This window comes from Otolemur garnettii, unplaced genomic scaffold (genome assembly GCF_000181295.1).
Source record: "Otolemur garnettii isolate 467f Iridium unplaced genomic scaffold, OtoGar3 scaffold00098, whole genome shotgun sequence".
In the NCBI taxonomy this organism is placed as follows: domain Eukaryota; kingdom Metazoa; phylum Chordata; class Mammalia; order Primates; family Galagidae; genus Otolemur; species Otolemur garnettii.
In genome coordinates, this window is record NW_003852493.1 from 6,734,611 (window position 1) to 6,746,490 (window position 11,880).

The 11,880-nt window shown below is 34.4% G+C and overlaps 1 protein-coding gene across 5 annotated transcripts in view; it reads right to left on the bottom strand.

Moving 5' to 3' along the window:
- The window catches only part of BAZ2B (bromodomain adjacent to zinc finger domain 2B), a 271,958-nt gene extending 261,175 nt beyond the window's left edge, over window positions 1-10,783 (bottom strand). For all 5 annotated transcript variants that reach the window (XM_023516805.1, XM_023516804.1, XM_023516803.1 and 2 more), the window contains exon 1: window positions 8,409-10,783. The gene's annotated coding sequence lies outside the window, so the exon portion shown is untranslated. The remainder of the gene's footprint in view (window positions 1-8,408) is intronic.
- Between the last annotated feature and the right edge of the window lie 1,097 nt (window positions 10,784-11,880).

Sequence of the window (11,880 nt, forward strand, 5' to 3'; positions counted from 1 at the left end):
AAAAAAAAAAATAGGTTGCAGAACCATCTGAGATGCCTAATGGACTAGCTTTAACTTTGGTCTACATGGGGCTTATGCTGTCTTTCTTTTGAATCCTTTCTTCCAGATCTCTGAATATTCCAAGTTTACTCATTTTTGATGTAGTTTAATACTACCTAAACCAAAGGCCAGGCGCAGTGGCTCACTCCTATAATCCTAGCACTCTGGGAGGCCCACGTGGGTGGATCTCTTGAGCTCATCAGTTCAAGACCAGCCTGAACAAAAGTGACACCCCGCCTCTAAAACCAGACATGAGTTGTGGTGGGTACCTATAGTCCTAGCTACTTGGGGGACCGAGGAAAGAGGACTGCTTGAGCCCAACGGTTTGACCTGTGAGTTATGACATCACAGTAAGGCATTCTACTCAAGGCAGCAAAGCAGAACCAAAGAGGATTTTCTAATTATTCCAACCAAAAACCATCTTTCTCTAAGTCTGAACTTTCATAAATTTTTAGCCATAGTTCTCCAAGGGCATGCTCAGAAACAGCATTCAATATAAACTTAAAGAATAAAGGTAGCTGCCTCCTTTTTCCCCATTATTAATAATAGAACAATAATAGTTTATCAAATACCTGTGATTCTCCTGTGGCTGGTAACTTTGTAATCTTTCAAACAATGTCTAATTTTTTTCTGTTTTGCTAGGTTACTAATACAGTATATAAACTCAGTCCATTAACTCATTCTTCTTCTTTTCTAAATATAATTATCTGCTGTAATGAAAACCAGAAAAGGCAGATAAACAAAATCTCAAGTCTTCATTTTAGCAAAAAACTTAAGAATTCTTTTCGTCTGACTTATCAAGAAGTAAAGAATATGGGAAAAACTGGATTTGAATTTTACTTCCTTTTATTTCCTCTGCTTATTCTGTAATAAGATGCTAAAAAGCAAGAAAATAACTGAAAAGATAATAGTTAAAAGGAAGAGAAGAACATAGAATCATTTACAACATGACTGATGTAACCTCAAGAAATGGCAAGTTAACTACATAGTTATGATCTTCTGCAACTCAAAACTAAAATGTAACACATCGTCCTTTAATAACCTTTGAATTTATTATTTCAAAAAGTACAGCCTACTATCAGCTAGATTAAATTTGGCCATATATTCTGTTATATTACCAACATACCCAGCCATTTGTGAAGCCAAGAAAGAGTAAAATGCACTCTTAGGACTGGTACTCAACCTTGAAGTGCTGAGAGCTACTTTATCATCTAGTGTGGGAACACATACAAGAACATGTGAACCTAACACCATGTGTGGAAAGCTGGGTATAAATACATCATCATAAATCACTCGGGTACCCACTTACTTTAACATACACAAATCAAGCATAGCTCCCTGTGATTCCTAAAAGAATATCTGAAATAGCACTTAACGTTTTCTCCTCTCACTCTTCTCAATCAAAGCTTAAAGAGGTTTTTCTCCTTTCTCCTTACAGTCACTATATTATAACTGGACTATATATACCATTTAAATACTATAAGAGCATAGTTGTGCTTAATATTCCAGAAATGACCCAAAAAGCAAAGAAGACTCTTCATTTGATTCCTTCTTAAAAATTATAGTTTTATAGTTTTAGGATTAGCATTATTCTAATCCAATTATAAAGTCCTGTCAATTTTCCTATCTTGCTTTATACAACTCATAAGCTAAAAGTACTACCACTTTTCTTTGATGACATTGTTTTATAGAGTAATTAATCACAATCTACTGTCAATGTTGTTTCCCAAAACTATGTGTAACTAGTAAAATATAATTACCAATATTTTAAAATCAAAGATACTTCATTTTTCTATAGACAAAACTCATAAAACATATTTTACAAAAATTACAATAGTTGTATAATTTAGACTTGTTTGTTTGGTTGACTGGTTCGGGCCAAGATTAAATATATGATAGGAAGACATAACTTCTACACTTATTTCCTTCTAAGCTTCTTCATTTTATTCAGCATTAAGTTTAAATTAAATATTTAAAATTGAAGCTGTTCTGTGTTGCAAACACAGCTAAAATGAAGAGCTTCTGCAGCAGCAGTGACCAGATTTTAAATGCAGGTAGATCAATTAAAAAAAAAAAAATCACCAAGCACAGGCTCCATGTGCGAGTGGAATGGTTTATAATAGCTTGCAAATGACTATGTGCTTGCTGTAACCAGCTGTTCTTAAATTATGAATATGCAACCAATTCATGTTAAAGCCAAATCCCAGCACTATTTCTACAGAGAAATCCCAGTAGTTTTGCTTGTTTTACATGTTAGCTCTGTTAAGGATACAAATAGCAGTAAGCTTAGGAACAAATAGGACCAAACTATTGGCATTTCATGCACTAGGTCCATTATCACAGCAGGGAATGTCAATCATTGGTACATTCCTATAACAGCTCAGGCAATATGACAATGATCTCGTAGGAAAAAAAAATCAAAATCTCTGCAGCATACTCAAAGTCCTTCTGACAACCTAATGCTTTCATACTACAACCAATCAGATTGTCAGACCTGACCTACTAGAAGACTTTCACCAAGCTTGAAACATTTAAAAACATCAATCATAAAAACAAAGACAGGACATTGAATTATACAGTATTAACCTCCAGGGTTTGCATACAAAGACCTTAGATTTATTTATGTCCTAGTGAGTTAAGAGCTTCAGCACCCTGTTCTTTACACCAAACTGACTGCCAATTTGATGAACCTCTCTGCCCTCAGCAGGAGTGTACTGTCTTTGATTAATGAGTGCATGTTTGTGGAAAAGTGTTAAGAGGAGAAAAAACAAAAAACACACAATTATGTCTACACATAGCTGAAGTACCAATGCAATAATTATCTTCACATCAATTGCACCCATGCACACATGTGCACCCACAAAATTAGTATAGGTTCATATTTATATATTCCTTTCATTATTATTATCACCAATACTAAAGATATTATTTGAATGAAAGGCATTGAAAAGCTGAAGTCTAAGTTAAATTTTATAAATTAAAACTATTTTAAAAATATTAACTTTTTAAAAACAAACTGAAATACCCTTTTACAGTAAAAACTGAAATACATGGGATTAAAACTATTTCCTTCATATTCTTATAAAAGCCTATTAATTTAAAAAACCTAATGTTTAACTTACAAATATCTAGATTATTAAATATTTTACATTTCAAACTCTAGTATGACTCCCAAATCAAAGAGCACTCAAAATAGATTGAAGTCATGTAAATTAATTTTCCTGCTTTCAGCAAAGATGTTGCCAATGTAACTCCATATGCAATAGGAAATGAATTAAATATATTTATTGCTCATAATTTCAAAGGTAGTACATCAACAGGAAAACTTATGAATCACAGTTTAAATTTATATGACCTTTCTGGTCAGAATTACCTTCCTATAAGAAACCCAATGCCTAAAAATTTCTACTTAAAATTACAGAATGCTTATTTGCACTACAATTCAGACTGTATAATCTCTTTAAGAATGGACTAAGTATTGAGATTCCTTTTTTAAAAATAGCTTATATTCAACACACATCCAATATACCATAATTTGATTTATATCAATATTTGCCTTGACACAAAAATCAGTAAATATATTTCTTTAAAATTGAGCCACAGTCTAAAGTAATAGAGTGATTTTCTTTTTAAGGAGTTGTATGCTATTATTAACAAAGGGTTGAGAAAGCATATTACCTGAATATAAATCTTAGCTTTAATCACAGTAATGTAGGACTTACTTAAAAGGAAAAGTGTCTCCATAAACTTATAATTTCAGAAAACCATAATTCTGGAATCACTCAAAAATATATCATTGTGTTAACTATTTAACAGGCAGTCTCAAACATATGATGTATTTTTGATCAACTTCCCATTGCAGCATTTTTTTTAAAGTGGCAAACTATTTTAAATATTATAAATTGTATGCTCTTTGAATTATTGTTTAAACACCTAATATACCTACAAGCCTAAAAGTTAAAAAATGTATAAAGATTGGGACCAGAAAGTCTTTTTAACATATTATCAATAAACTACATTATATCCTTAAATCTTATCCTAAAGATTTTCACATGAACTTTTAAAAAATGTATTTTTCTCTGTTGGTTATCATTCTTTATTCTTCCTCCTTCCCATCTCTCCTAACAGCAAAAACCAAATCAAATAATTAGAAAAAGTAGGAAACACTTAGGCACCAAGGGGACACAATTTTAGTACCATCGTATAAAGCTGAAACTATCAATAAAAGTTTACTATAATAAGAATATAATTTCAATTTTAAAAATTACTAAGTAGCTACTAGAAAATATTTTAGATCATAGGTGTTGTGAATTTTGCCTCATTATGAAGGAAAATTAAACACAAAACTGTCTATTTCCCCAATAATTATTTGTTTTCTCTTCGGGCTATCTCTTGCAATGGAAGTTTAAAGAGACATTTAACCAAATGAGTCAATATTTATTAAATAAAGCACAATACTGTTGAAACATCAAGGTAGAAATATTTGATTTCATGTAATAAAAACCTTAAAATACTTAACTAGGTAATTTCATTAATAACTCAGGAAATCAAGTATATTAAAAATAATTAAAACTTAGTGACAGAATTTAAGAGTCAAATTTATTATATTATTTCATGTTAAGCTGTATTTCTTTTTTTGGTAGTTCTAACAAAAATCTCAGAAACTACGACTTAAAATCCCTTTGCAAAATCTTTAAACCTAACACTAATGAAGTTTCAACATATTCAGAAAGGTAAGACAGAAATCTTGAACTTTCACACAACCGTGCTATCCTACATCTTGTATAGTAAACCAAAAGTAGCAACAAAGACATTAACAATTGCAGTTCAAGCTGGGAGTGACTGTTCTGTTTCAATTCAATGACACCACTAATGGCTTCTTAGCAGCTCCATGAAATCAACCAGCTGTCAAGTTGATGCATCAGAAGGAACAGTTATGCACTCCCATAAGAAAAAGCAACACATCAGGATGTTTGGCAAAACATCTGCTCCTTTACACTGCAGTTCTATAATAAACATGCAAACAAAGAAATGGGAGAAAGGGCAACAGAATTAAAATTCCAAGGTTTCTAATACAGTCTTAACCCATTTTGAATAAATGGCTTCAAAAAATAAAAAATTTCTACCAAGTTGAGTACTTTATTATTCTAAATTTTTGAAAATGTTAAATATATTTAAATAAAGCCTTCCAGAAAGACAAAAAGTATATAAAAATCTTTACATTTAAAAAAAATCAGAGTAAATTATGTTCAAGTAAAATTTGTTTCATGTTATATATAATACTCAAAAATTAAAACTAAAATATATCCTTTCTTTTTAAAATAAGTATTAAATAAATGATGCCAACACTATTCTAATGAATGCATTTCTAAGACTGGACAATGAAAATTATTTTTTCATTAGTGCTTAAAAGAGTAAATGTTACTATAGCACTAGTTTTACATATAAGAACAGCTAAAGATACTATCTGGATTTTAAAATATGTACCCTCTCCTGTTTCTCTCCAAAGCATTATATGAACACAGCAATATTAAGTTCTGATAAATAACTTCCTGTTTTTAAAGCACACAATCTGATTTTATTTAAAAAATACACATTCATCACATAGGCTTAAAATAATTTTACATTCAACCACGCATTTCAAACATCTATAAAATCTTACTTTTTTCTATCTGAAGTAATGTCGTAATATTGTCTAAAATTATTGATTAAGCAGCAGTGACAATAATATGTACAGTGTTTACAATAGGTGTGAGACATCAAATGTACTTAACTACCATTTTCTTAAACTGCTTATCCTCTGTTGCTTGCCATTTATAATCTGCCAAATCTTCTAGTCCTTTGTTGCATGTATAATTTAGAACCATCTGTTCTATGTGCTTTTAACTATTTAAACATTTTTCACCTACCTACAATTCACATAAATGGCAGACATTCAATTCAGTCAAGCTTTCCATATAGCATTTTACATAAAGCAAATTCCTGGATAAATAGCAGATAAGACCAATGAAGACTGCTACAGAAATAAAAACGTAACACTTAAAACGTAAGTTTTTATGTGTTAGACAAACCTTTTCAACGTATTCAGAATTGTTTCTATTGGCTTTTTTTTTTTTAAGTTAATTGTAGTCAATGTTTTTCCTCAACCCAGAAGACAAAGAGAATGCAAATTAAATACAGACAGTTTCATGTCCTTGTTAGAAGAGATGTAAATATGCTGACTGAAAATGACTACAGGAGACAGAATTCCACGTTCCCATTCAATTTATAGTGCCACTTATTTATATACTAGTCAGTGTATCATTAAGTTTGGTCATGTGACCAAACCAACTTTTGTGAGACTAACAACTATTTTACAGAAACGAATTAAAACACTAGTTCTTTTTTTTATTGTTTATCATTTTCATAATGGCTGACAGTTTATAGCTAGATATTATAAAACATATTTAAATTCAATTCTGCCCTATTTACATTCTCGTTAATTGTTAGACTTAATATCTGCTACTAAATTTTAAAAGTACCCAGTATCTAGAGGAAATTTCAATAGTTCTATCTTTTCAAAAATGTAAAGAAATATACAAAACCCAGAACATTTAATTACAAAAAAGAAACTAGGTAATCAAATATAAGCGTAGGTAAATATTAACCAAGCTAATTAAAGAAAAATCTATAGGGGAGAGTTGAGCAAATAAAAGGAATATACTGATTACAAATAACATTTAAAATCTTTAAAGAATAAAAAACACGTATACAAGAACTAGGCAAATACCAAATAACACCAAAAAGTTTATACCATTTTTTTGCACGTAATTTTCCACCTGTTAGCAAAACATAAAATGTGCAGACTTTGCCGATTGGTTTTGAGAGCAAACCGTAAAAATAAGCTATATGACTTAATCGTTAACCTGTAAGTTACACAATTCTTTTAAAAGGGGGGAAATTAAGCGAAAAATTTACTCTTGGGAAAATTTCTCGATAAAGTTTACATGACGTCATTGGGCCCCCTGAACAAACCCCAAACTTTGAACCTTATCACTTTTTGCCTTTCTGAGGCTTTTTTCCCTTCCTTAAAAATAAAAAAGATAGAGACTTGGGAATTAAAATTGCCCAAGATGGCGAAACGCTTGTTGTTTAGAGGGCAGGAAAAAAATGGAGGATATTGTAATATACACAAAGGGATAAATTTCAACAACTCGGCCAAGGACCGCAGCTGCTTCCCTCTTTATAAGGAAGCAACACACAAAAGATAAATACAGCGACAGAAAGAAAAGAAGAAAAAATCTTCCAAACAACAGGGCCAGCTCTGACTCTTCAAACATTTCCTTCCCTTCCCAAATCCCAATTCTGGGGTCCTTGGAACTACTTTAAGGGGAGGGGAGCCGCGAAAGAGAAAGGGGGAGGGGAGCGACAAGAAGATTAAAAAGAGGGAAGCTGGAGTTTCGAGCAGGCGGCGGTTCCCCGGGAAGAGCTACTACATGAGACCAGTTCACAGTCATTACAGTAGAAGCAACGTTCCTCAAACCTTCTCGGTTCTGACACAGACCTTCCCAGGTATCCAGGTCTTTTCCCAGTCCCATCTGCCCCACCCCCCACCTCCGCTCCTTTTCAGGGAACTCCAGACTAGAGTCTATCTACACAGGGAGAGCAAGAGGCCCGAATTGGGGAGTAGGGGTGGCAGACGCAGCTCGTCAGTCCAAGGGGAAAGAGGGGGCGGAGGCAAAAAAGGGCAGCAGTAGGCGGACGGGGGTGGGGTGTTGGGGAGCAATACTGAAACTACCCCAGCCGGGAGTGGGGGAGCAGAGGATATTCCGCGATATAGGAACGGCGATCGCAAATGCTGACAGAGGTTGTTTTTTAAGACCCAAAACTGTTGGCGGCGACCTGAGCGCTAGAAGCCGAAGGGGAGGAGGAAGGAGACGCGAAGCCGGGTGGCCAAGAAAGGCGGCCGGCACAAAGGAGGTGGACTGGCGGCGGCAGCGCCTGCCGGGCTGGGGGAAGCATGGCCCGCGACCCTACTAGACCGAAGTCCCGCACCGGCTGCCAGGAATAAAGTTTACGTTCTCTTGAGGCCGCACCCCCCACCTTCCACCCAGGACCGCACATCTCCGCGCCCTCCTCCCTCAAACTCCACTCAGGACCCCAAGAACCACCCCAGCCTTCCAGCCAGCACAACAAAGAGACACACCGACCGGCGAGGGTAAACAGCGGCGGCAGGGCGAGCAGGGCGAACAGGGCGGGCGCCTCCAGATAAGCCACTCCGGAGTCCTCCGCTCGCGGGAGCGTAGTTTCTCCTTTTCTCTTATACCAGCATTAGAACATTTGGAATTTTCTTCACCCACACCCCTTACACCCGAGGATTTTAAACTCACCTTTACTTTCGAACTGAGAGTTGCGCTGGATAAAATATTTGCCTTCCCTAGATGGTCGAAGGTAAAGATTTTTGGGAACCCTACCACCTCCTTATTTGTATTATTATTTCTGCAAAAAAAGTATAAAGAGAGTTGGAGTGGAGGTGAGATTTCTGGTCGGGAAAGCCCTTGACTCCTTCCTTCTCCGTCTTCCGCCTCTCTCTCTCTGATTAGTTCCTATCCAGCAGCAGATTGAAGCAGGAGATGATTCTTCTCAAGGTTTGTTCAGCAGCTTCACTTCTAGGCGAAGGCTTCATGAACCAAGTGACGTCAACCAACAAGGCTTCTCTCTCTCCTCTAACAATGAAAGTTGCTGTTAACAAGGGGAAAAGGAGAGAGAATTGTTTATACCATTTCTGTTCCAATAATAAATGACCTATCAGCTCCTAAAGAAGCCAAGGGAGGGGGGTTGCTTCTTTCCAAGAATACTGTAGCTTTGAGTTTGTCCCGTTCCTTGTCCCAGAAAAAAGTTAAGAAACTTAAAATGTTTTGTTTTGTTTTTAAAAGAATAGAGAACCGAAAGCAGGGTAACTTAATTTTTTGAAAATGAAAACTGGAGAATAAGGAGCACAGGGTAACCATCTTCACCTAAACTTTTTTTGTTCCTAAACTCAATTCTGTTGAAGTCTACAAACCAACTCAATATGTTGAGAATTTTTAGATATTAGGACTCAAAATAAAAAGCAGGATGCAAGATGGTCCCAGGGTAAAATGCTACTGCCCTTTTAAGTTCAAAGTAAACTAGCTGTAATGTTTATGCATTGTGTTAAAATAAAATTTAAATGAGAGACGTTAAAATAACAAATCGTTTAAAGTTACAAGTACAAACTTTAAAGGTAATCTATATAGTCCCGCCACCCGCCATCCCCAGCCCCCGCCAGTTTCTGAAGGGTTAGAAAAAAGCATAGCTAATTGTAGGAATTGAACATTTAAAAACAAATTAAGTTAGGCGCAAGACTGGTAGCCCATCGCTCCATGTTTAAACTACACACGAGGTTATGCTATTTGTCTACCCCCAGAATCTCTTGCAACTTTCTCTCTTTTTTACCCTTTCCCTCCCCGAACCCCAATTCCCACAGCCTGCAACAAATCAAGTTAAACTAAAGGTAAAGTACACCCATCCCTTCCTGCACCCCATCCTACAGCTTCCTAAAAACGATTTCTCAAAAAGCCTTAACCTTGATAACACTTTACTACCCATGATAGGTAATTTTTTAAGTTCACTGAAGTAGCGTTATTTCCTTCAGACCCAACAAAGTATCTAAGTTCTTACCATTAAAAATTACATAATTTAATTTTCAGGATGAAAAGAATGTACAAATTAAGCTATAGGGACATAATTTGACCGTATATGTGTATTTTATACATATATATTTGGATAAATGTATCATAAAAGATGCTTTTGTTTTATGTTTCCTCTTCAGCCACTGGCTGTGATTTTAATTGTGCTGGAGGATCTTCATTAGTATTAACACATGGGGAGATTTCACAAAGCTGCTTCATTAGGGAAAAAAAAAGCTTGGCAGACTAGGTCTTTTTGCTTGCACTGAGAATGTCAGCCTTACCTCGGTCATTTGTAACATAATAAGTGCAAGTACAATGATTGCAATGCAGGAGCATTGGGGGAAGGGCAGAAATACTGCCTGTCTAATAGGGATATCTGAAAAGAAGCCTGCTCATTACATAGTAAAATGTATGCTAAAAATTAGTGAAGATGATGTCTCAGGAGACTAGATGCTAAATAAATTAATGTGCTGATATGTTTTTAATTATTATTTTTGTAGTAGTTTATTTCATTTTCAGGATTCACATTGAGCAGCAAAGCTGTGCTAGCACTTATTGATTTTTTTTCCCTGCCACATTCCCGGAATACAGATTTTAATCATTTCACTACACCACACTCAGTAATTTCATTAAAAACTGGAATCTTCCATCCCCAGAAAAGCATTTAATTTCAATGACATACAATTTCTCTTTTAGCAGCAAACTGTCTCTACAGTAAAAACTGGCCTAAGGTTCAAATGCATAATTTAATCTGAGTTTTCCATGTTCTGCATTCCTTTCAAGCTATAATTTGAGTAACTACCTAATAACTGTAATAAGGACAATAATTTCCTTATAATATATTATTAACTCATATTTAATTAACTCAGAATCCAACCTCTGTATGTGTATGACTGGGTCAAAAGTTCTACAATCTCAAAATTTACTAATAATACAGAGGAAAAATAGAGGTTAAAGTATAAACATGAATGCTAGCATTTAGACTTTCAAGTCATATACAAAAAAGTTAATGCATTGTTCTGCAGTGGTGGTCATTATTCAAATAAATAATATTTTAAACTAAAAGAGAATTCACTGATATTTCTATGTATAAAGTATTGAATATTAATATTTTAACAGTGTGATATTCCATAATCATTGGCATAACTTGAGAATACTTAAACTGATACATAAACTGATATTCCATAATCATTGGCATTACTGTTGAGAATACATGATTTTGAAAGAATAGGAAAAAAGGGCTAGATTCAAACTGTCTCAAATTTTCATAAAGAATTCTCTTTTACCATAATGTAACATATCCATGTAGCAAAACTGCACTTGTACCCGATGAATATATATAAATTTTTAAAAATAATTCTCTTTAAAATAAATTTCTCTTGAAATAAAGTTTAGTAGCACACTGTAAATTGAATAATTAAGAAAATAAAATTTAATAGAATTATTTCAAATAATACAGTACAAACATCTAGTTTTTGGTTCCAATAAAATTTTGAAATGATAACTGATTTGCACATGACACGTTGGTTTTCCAAACAATGGGTTTCATGAGGATGTATAATTTATACTGCTTGATTTTTAGAAAGAAACCTATGAGAGGAAAATTTGACATAACAAAATTCATTCATTTAAATTGTGGAAATATGGTTAATCAATGGAAAAATGGTAACTATGTAATGAAAGTCATTAAACTACTATATAAAAACTTGTATCATTCCAAGTTTTTTTAGAATCATAAAATAAAAAACTTTATAAATATATATACATAATTTCAATTAGAGGTCACATATAACAGAAAGTTGCCTTTTCCTTGATTGTATGTGGAAGTAACTTAGAAGAAATGAAGACTTATCGCCAGACTTGGTGGCTTATGCCTATAATCCTAGCACTCTGGGGGGCTGAGGTGGGTAGATGGCCCAAACTGATGAGTTTGAGACTAGCCTGAGCCAGAGCAAGACCTCATCTCTTAAAAAAATAGCCAGGTGTTATGGCAGGTGCCTGTAGTCCTAGCTACGTGGGAGGCTGAGGCAAAAGAATTGCTTAGCCTTAGAGTTTGAGGTTGCCGTGAGCCATGATGTCACAGCACTCTGAGGGCAACGTAATGAGACTGTCTCAAAAAAAAAAAAAAAGGAAGAAGTTCAAGATTTGC